Below are 23,666 nucleotides of genomic sequence, written 5' to 3'. Positions count from 1 at the left end.
AAACAATACTCTCCCAAGTCTAAGACAATAAGTAATAGCAATGCAAGAATTAAGAAGTATTTAATAGGTCAGCATCAGAAACACATGGCTTCATGTTCTATGAAAGGGAAGCTCACTGGGATAGAAATTTAGTCCAGAGAGAAGCACTGAGGGGCACTTATACCACAAAGTACCTTTTCCCCTCTCTGCTCCAGAAAGGTTATATGTAATCAAAGAATTCAAAACTGTAAGGATTACCACAGGCCCCACTTAGGGTAGAGAAGGGCTGTACTGTGAACACCTATGTTTTAGAGGCAGACTGACCCAGATTCCAGTCCCCACTCTAGCGCTTACTGATTATGTGAATTTGTTAAGATAGTTAACCTCTCCAAGATACAAAATGGAAAAAATATGGATATCTATATTTCTCTAAGACTAGGTATCCTCAGCTACAAAAAAGCAGTAAATGATAATTATTTTTACATTGCTGCAAGGATTAAAATAATGCATGAAAAGAGTGTAGTACTGTTAGACACATGAATGCTACAGTTAGTCGTCAGCTTCCTTACGTTTAAATTTCACAGAAACCAAACTTTTAACCAGTATACACCCAGATCCTTATTCCAACTTCCCTATAGTAACTAAGAAACAAGTCAAAAATCCACATATAACTTTTGACTTCTCCCAAATAAAACTACTAATAGCCTACTGTTGACCAGAGGACTTACAATAACATAAACAGTCAATTAATATATATTTTGCATGTTATATGTATTATATACCAGATTCTTACAATAAAGTAAGCTAGAGAAAAGAAAGTGGTATTAAGAAAATCATAAGGGAGAGGAAATACATTTACAGTACTCTAGTGTAAAAAATGTAAGTTGGACCCACGCAGTTCAAAGCTATATTGTTCAAGAGTCAACTGTATTTCAATCTAACACATGTTGGTATCTTTGCAACCAACAAAAGCAGTTCGGTTTCTATATTGTCTGTCTGTCTATCCGTCTGCCCATGCATCCATCCATCCATCCACTTAAAAGACATGCATGAGGCATCTATTATGTACTAGGTGCTATCTTATGCATTGGGAATGCAACAGTGAATGAAACAACCTGGTTTCTGCCTGTAGGGAACTTAAAATCTACTAGAAGAACCAGACCCTTAATGAACAACAACCTCAGATAAATTTATAATAATAGTGGCAAGTGCTATGCAGAAAAATTGCATGGATATGGTAGGTAATATTATACACATAGTCCTTGCCTCAATAGAGCCAACAGTCTAGCAGAGAATACATCAATTTAAAGAGCAATGATAATAAACACCTTGTGAGAAGTGCTATGATAGGAGATGTATAAATTGCTTGTGGCAGAGGATAGCAGAAACTGGCCCAGTTTGGAGAGAAGTTGGGGATTAGGCAGAGCAGTTTCTCATAATGATGTTTAACCATAACCAGGCAAAGAAGAGGGAAGGGAATGTTCTAAGTAGAGAAAAATGTATGTGCAAAAGCTATGAGACCAGGGAGAGTCTGGTGCCTTTAAAGAACTGAACAAGGTTTAATAGAAACAAGGTTTAAAAGATGATTGAGGACATTATATCAAAAACCAATGATGTACTATACCTCGGCTAATTGAATTTAAATTAAAAAAAAGAGTATTGAGGAAATGGGGAGATACTAGTTAAAGAATACAAAGTTTCAGTTATGCAAGATGAATGAGTTCTGAAGATCTAATGTACAGCATGGTGACTATTTAACAATACCGCACTGCACACTTGAAAATTGCTAAGAGGATAGATATTAAGTATTCTAATTACAAAAAAAGAAATAAAAAGAAAATGGTAATTATGTGAGGTGATGGATATATAAATTATCTTGATTGTGGTTATCATTTCACAATGTATACATATTTCAAAACATCAAGTTGTATACTATATGTATAACATCAATTATACCTCAAGAAGGCTGGGAGGAAAGGAAGAATATTGAAGAAAATGGAGTGGTGGCAAGGGATATGAGGATCCTGATGAAAAAATGTTGAACTGATGACCCACAGAATTTAAGTTGGATACAAATCACTCAAGGGAGTGAAATTTGAGGTAAAATTTCACTTGATGTTCCAATGGAGACAAAGAGCAGGTATGGTGAGAGCAATTGAATGAGAAAGCAGGAAGGGAAAGATATTTAAATTAGAGAATGAAATGAGTAAATTTATATCAGAGTTTGAGAAGTTATGGGTGATAACAAGATCAAGGTGAGGCCATCAGAGTTGGGGGCTGCAATGGAGAGGAAGAACAATAGACTGTTGAGGATGAAGAGATAGACCAAGGGGTTTATGGAAGTGAAATCCTCTAGGACCATGATACCTCTTGATGCAATTATCTAAATATTTTGCTTTCATGTGCCTTTATTATATCATAAAGATGAGTAGAAAATGAAAGTGCTAATACTAGTGTTAATACCATTGCAACATAATTGACATAATTACCTACATCAAAACAGTTTAATCCCTTAACTTGGATTCTCACTGATCAACACTTCATACTTGAACACACAGATAATCTCTTGCCACTAAGAAAGAGAGGTCTGCAGGTAGTTTCTGGGAGGAAACTCAACTTCTCTGTCACTCTAGCGATCATTGCTTTGCCCTTGGTATTGGTGAGTGAGCTGGACTGGCCTTTCTTTCCATTTGAGTGATAACATCTATGTCTACATTGGGCTTAAAGAGACTAGACCAAGCCAGGTGCATAACTCAGATAAAGAAGTTCTCCCCACTGTTTAGTTTAATTTTCTAAAATTCTCTGCATTGGGAGGCGGAGTGGGGGAGAAGCAATGTAGCGACCACCAATAAGAAAATATCATTTTCCTTTGATTTTCACTCTTAAAGTCTTCTTATTCCATCATTCCCAAGATGAAGTAAAAGAACAAAACAAACAAGAGCAAAAATGAAATGTTGGAAATAGATCATTCAAAATAGTCTAAAAGACAAGGTATAGTATCATTGGAAATGAAAATATTTACTTATCAATTGAAGAATCAGGGTTAATTGTTTAAATCCAGCCAACCAAATGCAGAGAAGTCCACAAATCCATAGAGCTTTGGAAGTTTCTTAAGGTTCACTAAATTAGAATCTCTGGCAATGGGGTCAATGAATCTGCATTACTAACAAATTCCCCAGGTGATTCTTAGGTATACTAAAATGTGACAACGCTAACCTAGTCAAAACTGCCCATTCTACTAATAAGGAACCTGAGACCCAGAAAATCTTGGTGACTTACTCAAGGTCATATAACCAAGTAAGTAGCAGACTAGAGCTCAAACTCCAGCCTCCCAATGCCCACCTTAGGGCTCTTCCCAACGAAAGCACACCGTCTTTCTCATCCCATTTTAGGTGCTGATCTTCACTAATGGAGTAAATATTTCCTCTAATATTTCTGACAGTCTTTTCAAACTGCTTCTTCATGTTGAACTAGAAATTTACAAAAGAATTCTAGAAATTCAGAATGGAAATTTATCATAGAAATATTTTCTTTCAACAGGGCTTTAGAATGAATCTCCTCTACGGCATCCTCATCAATAACCACCTTTTCTCTGCTTAAGCACATTGGGCGACAGTGAGTTCACTACTTCCAAGGCAACCAATTACCAACTTTATAGAACTCTGGACATTCAAAAGCATTTTTTATTTGTAGTTAATATCTGTCTTCCTGAAACTTCCACCTATTCTTTTTATTTATGTCCTAAAATAATCACAGAGAACAACTCACTCCTTCACCCATGACAGGCCTTTGCCACTTGAAGGTAGTTCTCAAATTCCACCACTCTTTCCCCACTGTCCCCAAATCAGCCTTCTCTTCCACAGTCTGAAAGTTCTATCTCTTCCAAATATCCTTCATGACGGCTTGCAGAATCTTTAAAGCAAATGTCACAAGGTGGTGGCCCATAGAATTTTGTTTTACGTGCACTGTGTTTTAAAAATTGTGATCCAGCATTTTAAAATCACTGATATGAGGAATTTGAGAAACAAGACAGAGGATCATAGGGGAAGGGAGGAAAAAATGAAACAAGATGAAACCAGAGAGGGAGACAAACCATAAGAGACTCTTAATCTCAGGAAACAAACTGAAGGTTGCTGGAGTGGAGGGGGGTGGGAGGGATGGGGTGGTTGGGTGATGGACATTGGGGAGGGTATGTGCTGTGGTGAGTGCTGTGAATTGTGTAAGACTGATGAATCACAGACCTGTACCTCTGAAACAAATAATACATTATATGTTAAAAAAAAAAAAAAAAAGAAGATAGTAGGAAGGGAAAAATGAAGGGGGGAATCGGAGGGGGAGATGAATCTTGAGAGACTATAGACTCTGAGAAACAAACTGAGTGTTCTAGAGGGGAGGGGGGTGGGGGGATGGGTTAGCCAGGTGATGGGTATTAAAGAGGGCATGCACTGAATGGAGCACTGGGTGTTATACGCAAACAATGAATCATGGAGCACTACATCAAAAACTAATGATGTAATGTATGGTGACTAACATAACATAATAAAATAAAATTAATAAAAAAATAAAAAATAAAATCAGTAGCTCACACACAAAATTTATTTTGTCTTGTTTTCTGTGAAAAGAAAACATAATTGGGCCTACATCCCTGTGCTCTTTCAATAGGACACATGCCCACCAGTCCGCCAGTCCCCCACTCACAGTGTTTGCATGTGCTCTCACACCTGGAATACTTCTCTCAGCTATGTTACTTGTCTAGCCCCTGAAAGCAGGTGTCTTCACTACCCATGCTTTAGGCATATGTCTGTATATGTATCTTTTTGAGGTGTCATACTCAGAACTGAACACAAAGCTCCAGATGTAATTTGTCCAATAGGAAAAAGAGCCGGCAGACCACCTTCTTTGTTGTGGACACTATACTCTGGTACATCTGCTTACCAATAGGTTATCTCTTACCTGACTTTGTGGTGTCATGCAAATTCAATTTCCTGAATCCCATCTTCTTCTACCTCACAATCAGCCACCAAAGAAATTTTTCCAAAAATATAACCCAGATCATGTTACTTCGCTGCTTGCAGATCTCGGATTGATCCTAATTGCTCTTTGGCCTGCCATTCCAAGATCTTTACACTTGTAATTTTGTATATGAATTATTCATAGGCCTGGCTTCCTGGCTATCTGTGATTTCTGTGAAGGTGGAACCAAATGGATCTTACTCCCATTTTTAGGTAAATTGTCTGTCCTAAACCATGCCCTTGTACCTACATAGGACTATACCTTTTGTATATAAAATCTGTTGTTATTGTCTGCAATACAAATCTCCATGGAAAGGAACTGAACATCCTATGCATGATTATATTCTGTTACATGCTGAGTTTTAAATAAGGTATGTTATTAACTCATATCTGAATATTTATTATTTCAGAAATGCTTGCATTTCAAATTCAAATGGGAACAAGCTTTATGAAGGCAATACCCTATTCTCCTGAGATCAAAGTACATTTGTTCTAAATGAAAAATAATTATCTTTAAATTAAGTTATTGAAAAATTTCACAGAAAAGAAATTATCTGTAAATTAAATGATCTACAAAAAGGTATGAAAAACAATTATAAATGAATTTGAAAAATTAGCCAATTATGAATATGTAATGCAATCTAGCTAGTAGTCCCTGAACCAAATGATAAGTTCCCATATGCAGAGATCATTCTTAAAAATAAAAAAAATCACTGTCCTCTGCAAGTAATAAATATCAGGGCTTCTTTGACTAACATTTTAGATACTTTACCAGCCCAACTGAAAGAATCCCTTTCTTAGATTAGAATTTCCCTTCTACTTTCTGCATTGGTAGAAACAAAGGCAGATGGCACCAACACACCATAACTGAAATAATTTGAATTCAACCCTCCAGAAGTAGCATGGTGCAGTGATAAGTGGAGTGGACTAGGAGTCAGGACCTGGACTCTAGTTCCAGTGCTGTCATTAACTACTAGTGTAGTAAACTCCTGACACTCCACATTCTTCAAATGACTTCCATAAATTAAGAAATGAGTGTATAGAAAAATCAGCATTCAAAAGTAGGCCTCCATACTGCAAATAATGAGTTACTTCCATTATATCATACTGCCTATAAAGTTTAATTTTTTCTTCATATATTGATAAGGAAGGGGTGTATTCAGATTACAAAATGGAAGCAACCTAAGAGGACTTAGACCCAAAAGATCTGGGCCTTTATCCAACTTTTCCATTTACTAACTTTTTTATGTCCTTGGTGACCCACTCAGAGTCTGGATTTTTCTCATTTGCTAAATGGTGATAATGCCACTTACACCACAGGGTGTTTTTGAGAATTAATAGTGCCTCACCCTGGCTGATTGTGTCATTGATATTAACTCAAATGGCAATAGTGGCTCTAGAAATACTTTCAAAGATTTTAATGTGTTTGTATATTAGCCTTGCTCTAAATTTGTTTCATTCCAACCATCTGGCCCCAATAAAAGTTGAAAAATTTAGACTCTTATCAATTACAAATTTGAAAATTTAAATGTGAATGGGTTGGACTAGTGTCTAAGGTCCATTTTTACAGAAAGTAATTTTGCCCTTGGTATAAATTAAATGACTCCAGTCTTAAGTTAGAATGCCAGGGGCAGAAATTCAAAGAGTATCACTTTGGTTCATTTGTCCCCAACGGACACTTTGGTGTCTGAACTATACAACTGGATACAGACAACTATGTACTGTGAATTAAAATATTTCTGTACGTGATCGATGGGAAAATACCTAACAGTTCTGCAACCCAAAAACACTTGTGTTCTCATTGGTATTTATAGTGTATTTCATTACTACATGAGCTAATTGAAATACTATAACAGAAATCCAGCTCTATCTGCCTGTTATGTTGGAAACTTTGAAGGATCTGAGATTTTGTCTTACTTGTAAACTAAAAAATTGGGATATATATATCCATGATACAAGATATTATATATGATACAAGACTTCCAGATTGGAGACAAGGACCATCCATTACTCACAGCAGAAGCAGTTGTCAAAGCAATGCCTTAGCACCAGTTTCTTGAGCCCAAATCCTCATGGGGTGACACAGCAAGAGTTGGATGATACTTGCATATGCAATGGGTTGCATCAAAGGAGAGGAAGCCCAAACTTAGGAAGCTCTGGTCTTATACACAGCTGCTGGTGATCCTCTCTGGAGAGAGAGAAACCTTATCGTAATTCTGAGTAAGGAAATGTGTCCCAGGGAAAGGAAGATGTCTTTATCTTTATTACTCTCAACTGTCTCCAGGGAGGGAGATATCTCTTAGCTTTACTGTCCTATAATTTGTCCTCATACAAACATTCTTAATTTGACAGCAAATGATCAGAGGACATGAACCATGCAGAATCATGAAATATTCATGGAAAATTGTTTCCCAACACTTCGTTCTACCCATCCACTATGTTAATCCAAAGAGAATTCAAATGTTCAATCTCAAAATAGCATACCTGCACTTTAGCTCTTTCCCTTGGGTTTTGTATATATGATGTCAAAACAAAGAAAGGCTAATTAAGGCAATTGAGAGAAAAAAATTATAACTATGGAGGCAGCTCAATAGAAATACTGTCCTAGAAGTCAGGAAATCAGAGATCTAGCTCTGACTCTGATACTATCTTACTGTATGTTCTTGGCTAAGTTACCTCTCTCTGAGCCTCAGATGCCTCATCTGTAAAATTGGAATATGGAAGACTAGTTCATTTCTAAGTCTCCTTTCTGCCATCACAGTCTGTTTTCCTACTAGCAAATCAAATCAGTTGATTGGCATGGTGGACCTTGATGCCTCTAAATTTTCTGCATTAGGATCATGAGCAGATTTAATATTGTAGCTATTAACTAGCTATTGTTTGCAGCTAACATACTGCCAAAAGCAATGACTTTTATGGGAAAGCTGTAAATAAATATTTCTTGAATAAATGAATAAAAAATAAATGAAATATATTTCACAAAATCTTATGAATGTGTGTACATGAAATTGATTATTTGAATACTTGGAATACCTAGTATTTTGGACAACTGAACATTCTAAATAAAGAGTTCTAAATATCACATATAGATTAATGTTTTTTTACAATATTGAAATGGAATAAATATACTCAACATTAAATTATGTTGAAAATAATGGTTGATCAAAAAATGTTTAATGATAATAATGAAGCCAATGATCGGTGTGCTATATAAATATTGTGATATGGAATAATTCCATGTGGCACAATTTTGTGATAATTTCCTCTCTATTAATGCCCAACTGTCCACCCTATATTTTCACAAGTGACGTCATCATGACAGTTTGACTAACATGTTAAAGCACTCAATAAAGTAAAGCTTAAAAGCTATTTTATCCCAACCATATTGTGTACTTCTTAAAAATAGGTACCTTTGAATGCACTAGTAGTTCATAGGACAGCTAGCATAATGCTGTGCCTTTGAAATACACTCATTACAACATGGCACACATTTACCAAATTTCCACACTTTGCTAAGGGTGCAGAGATTGTCTAAGATATACTTTATGTGAGCTCACAATTTACATGTTGATAAATTGATAAGCAAGTTTAGAAAGAGGCCCTACTAAAGTGCATATATCATATGTACATACTATGTAGCTACACTTTCAGTCTTAAGTAAATACTCTTTATTGATTTTTTTCAGATAGAATAACATATATCCAAAATTAAAATATAGATTGCAACTAGATTCTGCTGGTTCACAGTATTTCAAGTCCTTTAAAAGCCAAGAATGAACGCCAGATGATTTCCTACTTCAGGATGAAATTAAGATGATAAAAGATGAGGGGGGGAGGAGCAAGACAGCGGAGGAGTAGGAGACCTAAATTTCATCTGGTCTCAGGAATTCAGCTGGATAGGGATCAAACCATTCTGAACACCTACAAACTCAACAGGAGATCGAAGAAAAGAATAGCAGCAACTCTCTGAACAGAAAAGCTACCACTTTCTGGAAGGTAGGATGTGTGGAGAAGTGAATCCGAGGCAATATTCAGGAAGAAAGACGGTGGGGGAGGGGGCTTCCACCAGCCACTACTGGCAAGTGATAGAGCAATGGAGCACAAAATTGGAACTTGTAGAAGTTTGCTCCACTGAGGGACATCGCTCCAGTGGCTAAGTGGGGGGTGGAATCCTCACTGCGACAGTGTGGTCTCAGGACCCTCGGGGTCACAGAAACACCAGGGGTGCCTGAGTGCAGCAGAGCTCCCAGGTATTGGAGCAGGGAAGCCGGCTGCAGAGACGGAGCCGAGGAGCGGGCTCTCAGCTCAGGGTTGCCATAAACCGTGATCCGCGGCACAGTCAGGCCACTGCTCTTACTGCAGGGGCCCAACAAGTGGCAGATCCGGGGAGACTCTCCTTCCTCCCCTGGGAGGAGTGGCATGGGAGCACACCGCAGGGATCTGCTGGGTTTGGGGACTCCACAAGGGGTTGGGTGCCAGAGATAGAAATGCTTGGTCACAGGCCAGGTGAGTGCGGAGTGTGGCCGGAGACCTGGGAGAGGGGAGTGATTGAGTGCTTTTCTCTGGGGGCTCACTGAGGAGTGGGGCCCTGAGCTCTCGGCTCTGGGGGGGCGGAGATTGGGAGGCCACCATTTTCACTCTCATCCTCCAAAGCTGTACGGAAAGCTTGCAGGGAACAAAAGCTCCCGACAGCAAACCTGAGCAGATTACCTAGCACAGCCCCCGGCAAGGGTGGGGCAATTCCGCCTCCAGCAAAGACATTTGGGAACCACAGCAACAGGCCCCTCCCCCAGAAGATCAGCAAGAACCGCCAGCCAAGACCAAGTTTACTGATCAATGAGAAGGGCAGAACTCCAGTACTAGGGGAATACTGCACATAGAATTCATGGCTTTTTCCCCATGATTCTTTTGTCTTTCAAAGTTAATTTTTTTGGGGCGCCTGGGTGGCTCAGTTGGTTAAGCGACTGCCTTCGGCTCAGGTCATGATCCTGGAGTCCCTGGATCGAGTCCCGCATCGGGCTCCCTGCTCAGCGGGGAGTCTGCTTCTCCCTCTGACCCTCCCCCCTCTCATGTACTCGCTCTCTCTCATTCTCTCTCTCTCAAATAAATAAATAAAATCTTAAAAAAAAAAAAAAGTTAATTTTTTTAATTTTCTTTTTCGAATTTCTCTTTTTCCCTTTTTCAACCAACATCTTATCAATCCCGTTTTTAAAAAATCTTTTTTATTTTTCATTTTTAGAGTCATATCTATCCCTTCAGAGTAGTGAACCTTATTTTTGGTGTATATATATAAGTTGTTCTCTCTTGAAAATTTTGGGATACAGTTCCTTCTAACAGATCAAAATATATCGTAAATCTCTAGTGTATGGCTTTGTTCTAGTCTCTTGCCTGATCACACTCTCTCCCTTTTTTTTTAATCCTCTTCTTTCTTTTTACAACCAACTTATCAATTTCTTTTATAAAATCTTGTATAGTTTTCATCTTTACAGTCATATTCCATCCCTTCATCATATTTACCCTTATTTTTGTACATATATAAGCTTTTTTTTCTTTAAAATTTTGGGAGGCACTTTCTTCTAACAGACCAAAATACACCCAAAATTGAGTGTGTGGCAATGATGTATGCACCAGCTTGATCATATTTGATCATATTCTGTGTTTTTTTTTTGGTTTGTTTTTATCTTTTTCTTTTTCTTTTTTCTTTCTTTCCCTTTCTTTTCCCCCAGTTTCAGGTCTCTTCTGATTTGTTTAGTGTATTTTTTTCTGGGATCATTGTTACCCTGTTAGCTTTTTGTTCTCTCATTCATCTATTCTCCTCTGGACAAAATGATAAGACGGAAAAAATCACCTCAAAAAAAAAAGAACAAGAAGCAGTACCGACTGCCAGGGACCTAATCAATACAGACATTAGTAAGATGTCGGGGATAGAGTTCAGAATGACGATTTTAAAGATACTAGCTGGGCTTGAAAAAAGCATGGAAGATACTAGAGAAACCCTTTCTGGAGAAATAAAAGAACTAAAATCTAACCAAGTCAAAAACAAAAAGGCTATTAATGAGGTGCAATCAAAAATGGAGGCTCTAACTGCTAGGATAAATGAGGCAGAAGAGAGAATTAGTGATATAGAAGACCAAATGATGGAAAATAAAGAAGCTGAGAAAAAGAGACATAAACAACTACTGGATCACGAGGGCAGAATTCGAGAGATAAATGATACCATAAGATGAAACAATATTAGAATAATTGGGATCCCAGAGGAAGAAGAAAGAGAGAGAGGGGCAGAAGGTATATTGGAGCAAATTATAGCAGAGAACTTCCCTAATTTGGGGAAGGAAACAAGCATCAAAATCCAGGAGGCACAGAGAACCCCCCTCAAAATCAATAAAAATAGGTCAATACCACGACATCTAATAGTAAAACGTATGAGTCTCAGAGAAAAAGAGAAAATCCTGAAAGCAGCTCAGGAGAAGAGATATGTAACCTACAATGGTAGAAACATTAGATTGGCAACAGACCTATCCACAGAGACCTGGCAGGCCAGAAAGGACTGGCATGATATATTCAGAGCACTAAATGAGAAAAATATGTAGCCAAGAATACTATATCCAGCTAGGCTGTCATTGAAAATAGAAGGAGAGATAAAAAGCTTCCAGGGCAAACAAAAACTAAAGGAATTTGCAAACACGAAACCAGCCCTACAAGAAATCTTGAAAGGGGTCCTCTAAGCAAAGAGAGAGCCTAAAAGTAACATAGACCAGAAAGGAACACAGACAATATACAGTAACACTCACCTTACAGGCAATAAAATGGCATTAAATTCATATCTTGCAATAGTGACCCTGAATGTAAATGGGCTAAATGCCACAATCAAAAGACACAGGCTAACAGACTGGATAAAAAAACAAGACCCATCGATATGCTGTCTGCCAGAGACTCATTTTAGACCCAAAGACACCCCCAGATTGAAAGTGAGGGGGTGGAAAACCATTTACCATGCTAATGGACACCAAAAGAAAGCTGGGGTGGCAATCCTTGTATCAGACAAATTAGATTTTAAACCAAAGACTATAATGAGATGAGGAAGGACACTATATCATACTTAAAGGGTCTATCCAACAAGAAGATCTAAGAATTGTAAATATCTATGCCCCTAACATGGGAGCAGCCAATTATATAAACCATTTAATAACAAAAACAAAGAAACACATCAACAACAATACAATAATAGTGGGGGACTTTAACACCCCCCTCACTGAAATGGACAGATCATCTAAGCAAAAGATCAACAAGGAAATAAAGACTTTATTTTTTTAAATTTTATTATGTTATGTTAGTCACCATACAATACATCATTAGTTTTTGATGTGGTGATCCACGATCCATTGTTTTCGTATAACAACCAGTGCTCCATGCAGTACATGCCCTCCTTAATACCCATCACTGGGCTAACCAATTCCCCCTCCACCCTCCCCTCTAAAACCCTGTTTGTTTCTCAGAGTCCATAGTCTCTCATGGTTCATCTCTTCCTCCGATTTCCCACCCCTTCATTTTTCCCTTCCTTCTCCTAATGTCCTCCATGCTATTCCTAATGTTCCACAAATAAGTGAAACCCTATGATAATTGACTTTCTCTGCTTGACTTATTTCACTTAGCATAATCTCCTCCAGTCCCATCCATATTGATGTAAAAGTTGGGTATTCATCCTTTCTAATGGCTGAGTAATATTCCATTGTATATATGGACCACATCTTCTTTATCCATTCATCTGTTAAAGGAGATCTTGGCTCTTTCCACAGTTTGGCTATTGCAGACATTGCTGCTATGAACATTGGGGACCATATGGCCCTTCTTTTCACTATCCTTGTCTTTGGGGTAAATACTGAGGAGTGCAATTGCTGGGTCATAGGGTAGCTCTATTTTTAAATTTTTGAGGAACCTCCATACTGTTTTCCAAAGTGGCTCTACCAACTGGTATTCCCACCAACAGTGTAAGAGGGTTCCCCTTTCTCCACAACCTCTCCAACATTTCTTGTTTCTTTCCCTGTCCATTTTGGCCATTCTAACTGGTGTAAGGTGGTATCTCAATGTGGTTTTGATTTGAATTTCCCTGATGGCTAATGATGATGAACATTTTTTCATGTGTCTGTTAGCCATTTGTATATCTTCTTCAGAGAAGTGTCTTTTCAGATCTTCTGCCCATTTTTTGACTTGATTATTTGTTTTCTGGGTGTTGAGTTTGAGAAGTTCTTTATAGATCTTGGAAATCAGTGCTTTGTCTGTAGTGTCATTTGCAAATATCTTTTCCCATTCTGTGGGTTGCCTGTTTGTTTTGTTGACTGTTTCCTTTGCTGTGCAGAAGCTTTTATCTTGATGAAGTCCCAAAAGTTCATTTTTGCTTTTGTTTCACTAGCGTTTGGAGATGTATCTTGAAAGAAGTTGCTGTGGACAATGTCAGAGAGGTTACTGCCTATGTTTTCCTCTAGGATTTTGATGGATTCCTGTCTCACACTGAGGTCTTTCATCCATTTTCAGTTTATCTCTGTGTATGGTGTTAGAGAATGGTCGAGTTTCATTCTTCTGCTTGTGGCTGTCCAATTTGCCCAGCACGATTTATTGAAGAGACTGTCTTTTTTCCATTGCATGTTTTTTCCTGCTTTGTCAAAGATTATTTGACCATAGAGCTGAGGGTCCATATCTGGGCTCTCTATTCTGTTCCATTGGTCTATATGTCTGTTTTTGTGCCAGTACCATGCTATCTTGTGATCACAGCTTTGTAATATAGCTTGAAATCAGGCAATGTGATGCCCCCAGCTTTGTTTTTCTTTTTCAACATTTCCTTGGTGATTCAGGGTCTCTTCTGATTCCATACAAATTTAGGATTGTTTTTTCCAGCACTTTGAAAAATGTCATTGGAATTTTGATCAGGATGGCATTGAAGGTATAGATTGCTCTGGGTAGCATAGACATTTTAACAATGTTTATTCTTCCGATCCATGAGCATGGCATATTTTTCCATCTTTTTGTGTCTTCTTCAATTTCTTTCATGAGTGTTCTGTAGTTCCTAGAGTATAGATCCTTTACCTCTTTGGTTAGGTTTATTTTGAGATATCTTATGGGTTTTGGTGCTATTGTAAATGGAATCACTTCTCTAATTTCTCTTTCTATGGTTGCATTGTTAGTGTATAAGAAAGCAACTGATTTCTGTGCATTGATTTTTTATCCTGTCACATTACTGAGTTGCTGTATGAGTTCTACTAATTTGGGGGTGGAGTCTTTTGGATTTTCCACATAAAGTATCATGTCATCTGCAAAAAGAAAGAGTTTGACCTCTTCTTTGCCAATTTGAATACCTTTTATTTCTTTTTGTTGTCTGATTGCTGTTGCTAGGACTTCTAGTACTATGTTGAACAATAGTGGTGAGAGTGGACATCCTCGACGTGTTCCTGATCTTAAGGGAAAGGCTCTCAGCTTTTCCCCATTGAGGATGATATTCACTGTGGGTTTCTCACAGATGAATTTTATAAACTTGAGGAATGTTCCCTCTATCCCTATCTCTGAAGAGGGTTAATCAGGAAAGAATGTTGTATTTTGTCAAATGCTTTTTCTGCATCAATTGAGAGGACCATATGGTTCTTCTCTCTCCTCTTATTAATGTGTTCTATCACAATGATTGATTTGCAAATGTTGAACCACCCTTGCATCCCGTGGATAAATCCCACTTGGTCGTGGTGGATGATCCTTTTAATGTATTGTTGGATCCTATTAGCTAGGATTTTGTTGAGGATTTTGGAATCCATATTCATCAGGGATATTAGTCTGAAATTCTCCTTTTTGATGGGGTCTTTGCCTGGTTTGGGGATTAAGGTAATGCTGGCCTCATAGAATGAGTCTGGAAGTTTTCCTTCTGTTTCTATTTTTTGAAACAGCTTCAGGAGAATAGGTATTATTTCTTCTTTGAATGTTTGGTAGAATTCCCCAGGGAATCCATCAGGCCCTGGATTCTTGTTTTTTGGGTGGTTTTTGATCACTGCTTCAATCTCGTTACTGGTTATTGGCCTATTCGGGTTGTCAATTTCTTCCTGTTTCAGTCTTGTCAATTTCTTCCTGTTTTCAGCTTACAGGTTTCCAGGAAGGCATCCATTTCATCCAGATTGCTCAGTTTATTGGCATATAGTTGTTGACAATAATTTCTAATATTTGTCTCTATTTCCTTGGTGTTAGTCGTGATCTCTCCCCTTTCATTCATAATTTTATTAATTTGGGTCCTTTCTCTTTTCTTTTGGATAAGTCTGGCCAGTGTTTTATTGATCTTATTAATTCTTTCAAAGAACCAAATTCTAGCTTCATTGATCTGATCTACTGTGTTTCTGGTTTCTAATTCATTGATCTCTGCTCTAATTTTAATTATTTCTCTTCTAATGCGTGGCTTAGGCATCATTTGTTGCCTTTTCTCTAGTTCTTTAAGGTGTAGAGTTAGTTGGTGAATTTGGGATTTTTCTCTTTTTTTGAGTGAGGCTTGGATGGCTATGTATTTCTCCCTTAGGACTGCCTCTGCAGTATCCCATAGGTTTTGGACCAATGTGTTTTCGTTCTCATTGATTTCCATGAATTGTTTAAGTTCTTCTTTGATTTCCTGGTTGACCAAACATTCTTGAGCAGAGTGGTCTTTAGCTTCCAAGTGTTTGAATTTCTGCCAAATTTTTTCTTGTGATTGAGTTCCACTTTTAAAGCATTGTGGTCTGAGAATATGCAGGGAATAATCTCAATCTTTTGGTATTGTTTGAGACCTGATTTGTGACCCAGTATGTGGTCTATTCTGGAGAAAGTTCCATGTGCGCTCGAGAAGAATGAGTATGCTGTTGTTTTAGTGTGGAATGTTCTGTATATATCTATGAGGTCCATCTGGTCCAGTGTGTCATTCAAAGCTCTTGTTTCCTTGTTGATTTTCTGCTGAGATGATCTGTCCATTGCTGAGAGTGTAGTATTGAGGTCTCCTACAATTAACGTATTGTTATCAATATGACTCTTTATTTTGGTTAACAGTTGGCTTATGTAGATGGCTGCTCCCATGTTGGGGGCATAGATATTTACAATTGTTAGATCTTCTTGTTGGATAGACCCTTTCAGAATGATATAGTGTCCTTCTGTGTCTCTAACTACAGACTTTAGCTTAAAATCTAATTTGTCTGATATAAGAATTGCTACCCCAGCTTTCTTTTGAGGTCTGCTGGCATGAAAGATGGATCTCCATCCCTTCACATTCAGTCTGGATGTACGTTTAGGTTCATACGGATGGGTCCTGTCTTTTTATCCAATCTGCAAACCTGTGCTTTTTTATGGGAGCATTTAGGCCATTCACGTTGAGAGTGATTATTGAAAGATATGAATTAATTGTCATCATGTTGCCTGTGAAGATGTTGTTTTTATAGATTGTCCCTGTAAATTTCTGTTGTAGATCACTCTTGAGGTCTTTCTCCTTTTATAGAACCCCCTTAATATTTCTTGCAAGGCCGGCTTAGTGGTCAAATATTCTTTCAGTTTCTGCCAGTCTTGGAAGCTCTGCAGAAGAGCACCATTTCCAACCCTCTGTCTCAGAGCAGAGACATCACAGTCTGTTCTTCAGTGAGCTCTCCAGGTCACACCATCTCCGTTTCTGTCTGTGCTGCTATAAACTGCAGCATCCTGGGTTGTGCGCCCCTCCGCAGCACTCCCAGTCCTGCCTCCAGGTCGGGGCATGTCTCTGCCCTTTGTGCTTCTAAAACCGCGAGCCGCTCCCAGTTCACATGTGTGACCGCGCCGCTCTGGTTTTCCATCCCGGGGGCTGCCCTAAAGTCCTTTCCCCACCACTACTGGTCTGCGAGTCTGTGCCGCGTCGCCAGCACACGAGGCTGTTGCTCACTGGCGGTGTAGGATCCCCATGGCCAGGCTTCCTCCTGCTGCCATTTATCTTCCAATATCTGCCTGCGGAATCACGGCTCCCCACCTCGTACCTCGAAACCAACCACCAGCGATATTCTGTTTGCAGAGATCCAGATCTATTTTCTTACATCTCAGGCTGATTTCGTGGGTGCTCAGAGTGGTCTGGTAGATATCCAGCTCAATTCCAGGGACCAGTTGGAATAGGGTCCCCTACTCCTCCGCCACCTTTTCTCTCTCCTGGAAATAAAGACTTTAAATGACACACTGGACCAAATGGACTTCACAGATATATTCAGAACATTCCATCCCAAAGCAACAGAATACACATTCTTCTTTAGTGTCCATGGAACATTCTCCAGAATAGATCACATCCTAGGTCACAAATCAGGTCTCAACTGGTACCAAAAGACTGGGATCATTCCTTGCATATTTTCAGACCACAATGCTTTGAAACTAGAACTCAGTCACAAGAGGAAAGTCAGAAGGAACTCAAATACATGGAGGCTAAAGAGCATCCTACTAAAGAATGAATGGGTCAACCAGGAAATTAAAGAAGAATTAAAAAAAATTCATGGAAACAAATGAAAATGAAAACACAACTGTTCAAAATCTTTGGGGTGCAGCAAAGGCAGTCCTAAGAGGAAAGTATATAGCAATATAAGCCTTTCTCAAGAAACAATAAAGGTCTCAAATACACAACTTAACCCTACACCTAAAGGAGCTGGAGAAAGAACAGCAAATAAAGCCTAAACCTAGCAGGAGAAGAGAAATAAAAAAGATCAGAGCAGAAATTAATGAAATAGAAACAGAAAGAACAGTAGAACAGATTAACGAAACTAGGAGCTGGTTCTTTGAAAGAATTAATAAGGTTGATAAACCCCTGGCCAGACTTATCAAAAAGAAAAGAGAAAGGACCCCAATAAATAAAGGCATGAATGAAAGGGGAGAGATCACAACCAACACCAAAGAAATACAAACAATTATAAGAACATATTATGAGCAACTATATGCCAGCAAATTAGATAACCTGGAAGAAATGGATGTTTTCCTAGAGATGTATAAACTACCAAAACTGAACCAGGAAGAAATAGAAAACCTGAACAGACCTATAACCACTAAGGAAATTGAAGCAGTCATCAAAAATCTCCCAACAAACAAGAGCCCAGGGCCAGATGGCTTCTGAGGGGAATTCTACCAAACATTTCAAGAAGAATTAATACCTATTCTTCTGAAACTGTTCCAAAAAATAGAAATGGAAGGAAAACTCCCAAACTCATTTTATGAGGCCAGCCTTACCTTGATCCCAAAACCAGATAAAGACCCCATCAAAAAGGAGAATTACAGACCAATATCCTTGATGAACATGGATGCAAAAATTCTCACCAAAATACTAGCCAATAGGATCCAACAGTACATTAAAAGGATTATTCACTACGACCAAGTGGGATTTATCCCTGGGCTGCAAGGTTGGTTCAACATCCGCAAATCAGTCAATGTGATATAATACATTAATAAAAGAAAGAACAAGAACTATATGATCCTCTCAATAGATGCAGAAAAAGCATTTGACAAAGTACAGCATCCTTTTTGATCAAAACTCTTCAGAGTATAGGGATAGAGGGTACATATCTCAATATCATAAAAGCCATCTATGAAAAACCCCACAGCGAATATCATTCTCAATGGGGAAAAACTGAGAGCTTTCCCCCTAAGGTCAGGAACATGGCAGGGATGTCCACTATCACCACTGCTATTCAACATAGTACTAGAAGTCCTAGCCACAGCAATCAGACAACAAAAAGAAATCAAAGGCATCTGAATCAGCAAAGAAGAAGTCAAACTGTCACTCTTTGCAGATGATATGATACTTTATGTGGAAAACCCAAAAGACTCTACCCCAAAAGTGCTAGAACTCATACAGGAATTCAGTAAAGTGGCAGGATATAAAATCCATGCACAGAAGTCAGTGGCATTCCTATACACCAACAACAAGACAGAAGAAAGAGAAATTAAGGAGTCGATCCCATTTACAATTGCACCCAAAACCATAAGATACCTAGGAATAAATCTATCCCAAGAGGTAAAGAATCTGTACTCAGAAAACTATAAAATACTCATGAAAGAAATTGAGGAAGACACAAAGAAATGGAAAAACGTTCCATGCTCATAGATTGAAAGAACAAATATTGTGAAGATGTCAATGCTACCTAGAGCAATCTACACATTCAATGCAATCCCTATCAAAATACCATGCACTTTTTTCAAAGAAATGGAACAAATAATCCTAAAATTTGTATGGAACCAGAAAAGACCCCAAATAGCCAGAGGAATGTTGAAAACGGAAAGCAAAGCTGGTGGCATCACAATTCCAGACTTCAAGCTCTATTACAAAGCTATCATCATCAAGACAGTATGGTACTGGCACAAAAAGAGATGCATAGATCAATGGAACAGAATAGAGAACCCAGAAATGGACCCTCAACTCTATGGTCAACTCATCTTCGACAAAGCAGGAAAGAATGTCCAAAGGACAAAAGACAGTCTCTTCAACAAATGGTGTTGGGAAAATTGGACAGCCACATGCAGAAGAAGGAAACTGGACCATTTCCTTACACCACACACAGAAATAGACTTAAAATGGTTGAAAGACCTCAATGTGAGACAGGAGTCCATCAAAATCCTAAAGGAGAACACACGCAGCAACCTCTTCGACCTCAGCCACAGCAACTTCTTCCTAGAAACATCACCAAAGGCAAAGGAAGCAAGGGCAAAAATGAACTATTGGGACTTCATCAAGATAAAAAGCTTTTGCACAGCAAAAGAAACAGTCAACAAAACCAAAAGACAACTGACAGAATGGGAGGAGATATTTGCAAATGACATATCAGATAAAGGGCTAATATCCAAAATCTATAAAGAACTTATCAAACTCAGCACCCAAGGAACAAATAATCCAATCAAGAAATGGGCAGAAGACATGAACAGACATTTTTCCAAAGAAGACAACCAAATGGCCAACAGGCACATGAAAAAGTGCTCAACATCGCTCGGCATCAGGGAAATTCAAACCAAAATCTCAATGAGATATCACCTCACACCAGTCAGAATGGCTAAAATTAACAAGTCAGGAAATGACAGATGTTGGCGGGGATGTGGAGAAAGGGGAACCCTCCTACACTGTTGGTGGGAATGCAAGCTGGTGTAGCCACTCTGGAAAACAGTATGGAGGTTCCTCAAAAAGTTGAAAATAGATCTGCCATATGATCCAGCAATTGCACTACTGGGTATTTACCTCAAAGATACAAATGTAGGGATCCAAAGGGGTATGTGCACCCTGATGTTTCTAGCAGCAATGTCCACAATAGCCAAACTATGGAAAGAGCCAAGATGTCCATCGACAGATGAATGGATAAAGAAGAAGTGGTATATATATACAATGGAATATTATGCAGCCATCAAAAGGAATGAAATCTTGCCATTTGCAACAACGTGGATGGAACTGGAGTGTATTATGCTGAGCGAAATAAGTCAATCAGAGAAAGACATGTATCATATGATCTCACTGATATGAGGAATTCTTAATCAGGGAACAAACTGAGGGTTGCTGGAGTGTTGGGGGGTGGGAGGGATGGGGTGCCTGGGTGATAGACATTGGGGAGGGTATGTGCTATGGTGAGCACTGTGAATTGTGTAAGACTGTTGAATCACAGACCTGTACCTCTGAAACAAATAATACGTTATATGTTAAAAAAAAAAAGAAGAAGAAAATACCAGGAAGGGAAAAGTGAAGGGGAAGAAATCGGAGGGGGAGATGAACCATGAGAGACTATGGACTCTGAGAAACAAACTGAGGGTTCTAGAGGGGAGGGTGGTGGGGGGATGGGTTAACCTGGTGATGGGTATTAAAGAGGGCACGTACTGAATGGAGCACTGGGTATTATATGCAGCAATGAATCATGGAACACTACATCAAAAACTAATGATGTAATGTATGGTGATTAACATTACATAATAAAATAAAAAAAATTTTTTAAGAGATGATAAACTTTCTTTTAATTTTACCCAGCTTCCCATATGTATGGGTTGATTTTTTACGAAAAGATCATTTTACTCACGTGGCTCAAATTATATTCAGGTAAACACTTTTAATTCCATGGCTAGATCTAGGATTAAAGAATAAAACTATGCCACTGAAATGATCAATTCTGTATTCCTTTGGGATCATATTACTTATTATTGTACATAAACTTTGGGTAACTAGGTTTGTGGAATATATTGCTGCTGAGAGTAATTTGATCATCTCTGTACTTACTAGAACTAGTGACTTGGCAAATTTATTTTGCCTTTGCAAACAAACAAACAAACAAACAAAAACCCCCAGAATATGAGAAGTAGCTTTCTTTCCTTATCCCAGATGCTTTTCCTCTATCCAGTCTTTGAATCTGTACTTCACTTTCATTTATATGCTTTAAACACAAACACACACACACACACACACACACACACACACAACATTAAAAATGTCAAGGTCAAAGCTAGGTATAGTGATTAATACCCATGCCTTGAATTTTCTTTAATGTTTTAACTAAATCCTGTGCACATGTAGACTATAAATATATTGGGTTCAGAAGAGTCTGAAATAGTTTTACGGGTAGGGAAACTGAGCCCAAGTGAAAGGAAGTGATTTGCGTATGTTTATATAGGATTTCTGGGACAGCAGCATAATACCCAGTTTTGTCTTTTTAAAATCTAATTCTGTTTCTGCTACGGCATACTATAAAAATTCTTTCTTTTTCTCCATAGTTCAGTACATATTTAAGAGTCTTGAACTTTAGTTTCAAAGATACATTATTCATGTAATTATTATCTTGCACTGAAACTACTTAATGATATAGGTTAACAAAAATGGCTATACAATGTGATCTACCTCAGGCAGCTTGCATTAGTTTCTTATTACTGTTGTAACAAATTATGATGAACATAGTGGCTTTCTTCTAACAAAAGGAATTTATTATCTTAGAGCTCTGGAGGTCAGAAATCCAAAATTAGTCTTACGGAACTAAAATCAACGTGTCAGTAGAGCTGCATTATTTTTGGGAGGCTGGAAGGAAGAATTCATTCCTTACCTCTCCTAACTTCTAAAGGATGCCTGCATGTCTGGGCTCATTGCCGTGCATCCCTACTATCTCTGCTTCTGCCATCACATCTCTCTGTCTCTGACTCTGACTCTCCTACCTTAGTCTAAGGACTGTTGGGATTACCAACCCAGAAATTTCAGGATAACTCCCTTGTCTCAAATCCCTTAACTTAATCACATTTGCAAAACCCCTTTTGCCATCTTAAGTTACATGTTCACAGACTTGGGAGGCTAGGGGGTGGATATCTCTGGGGGGCATTATTCAGCCTGCCACAAAGTTCTAGCATAGGGACCCGTGCAAGATCATGGAGATGGTCCTGGAGAGACAGACTGTGAGGGCCCTCAGAGGGGATGCTACAGAGCATGAGATGAACCCCACCAGCAAGGAGGACTTAGTAAAATAAAGGGTTTTAAGCAAAGGAGAGGCATGATCCAAGAGATATTTTTGAAAAGTCACTGGGGTGTGGAAAAGAATTAAGGAGATGAGAGTGCAGGCAAACATTTCTGAGGAGGATTTTACTGAACTTGAAGGCCAGCTGCATTTAGGGTGAATTGTCAGGGGAAGGAGCTGCTACTAATCGAGGACGTGTTCGAGATAATCATGTAGTGTTTATGTTTATAAAGTTTTTCCTGGTTCAGAAAAAGAAACCCGAACATATATTTACACAATGGGGGGAAAAAGCAAGATTTTTAAAACATTAGAGTGAGAAAGTATCTTAATAAATCTCTGACTTATTTTCAAGATAAGGAAACTGAAGGGCAGGAGGGAAAAGCCTACATAACCACCACATACAAAGGGCCAGTTTCCTCCAATAATTACAGAATTTTCAGGTCAAATTATAGCTAGTTTGTCACTGTTAAATTTATGGCTTCAAGGACACTAATTTTTTTTTATTGTTTTGTTTAGTGTGCCTTTTTTCTCTCCTGCAGAAATTTTAGCGTGTATGTTTTATAGTACTCTACCTTTGAAATAGTGCTTACATGGAAACACAATTTACACTGAATGATTCAGGAGTCAAAATATATAGAATTAGAGTCATAATAATTTTCCTTTATAACTGTAGAGAAAGTCACAAGATTATCAATGACAGAGCTGAGCCAGGTCTCAAGCCCAGACCTCCCAATTCCTGGGCTCCTGGTCCATCCCACTTTGGCTTCCCAGAACTTCCATGATTTTCTGGTGATTCTGTTCAAGTAGGCATTAAAACCTCCAGCCACTGAGAAAGCACTTTTCACCTTACATCAGTGATACATTTAGCTGGAGAAGAAAATCCAGGAGAGTAGGCAGGTGTGCATGAGGGGATGGGGAGGTTGAGAGGTACACAGCTGGCTCATCCTCTGCCTGAAAAGGACTGTGAATGTTCACCCATTCCTGTAAGTGATGGGACAAGTTATGAGGAATCTCGTGTCATTTCCAGGGTAGGTGAAATAGGCACAACCTGCCATGCCATGTGAACCACTGCTAAATAAAATGACATGGAACCTCCTTAGCATCTCCAAAATAGTCAGCAGGGAGTTTGTTGTTTCCATGGACTGCTGCAGAACTCACAATGGGTATAACTAGTTGCCCTGTGAAGATATCAACCAAGAGAGCCAGGATAAAGTTATAGATAGATAAAG

This window comes from Halichoerus grypus, chromosome X (genome assembly GCF_964656455.1).
Source record: "Halichoerus grypus chromosome X, mHalGry1.hap1.1, whole genome shotgun sequence".
NCBI classification, from domain to species: Eukaryota; Metazoa; Chordata; class Mammalia; order Carnivora; family Phocidae; genus Halichoerus; species Halichoerus grypus.
Note: the sequence above shows the minus strand (reverse complement) of the source record.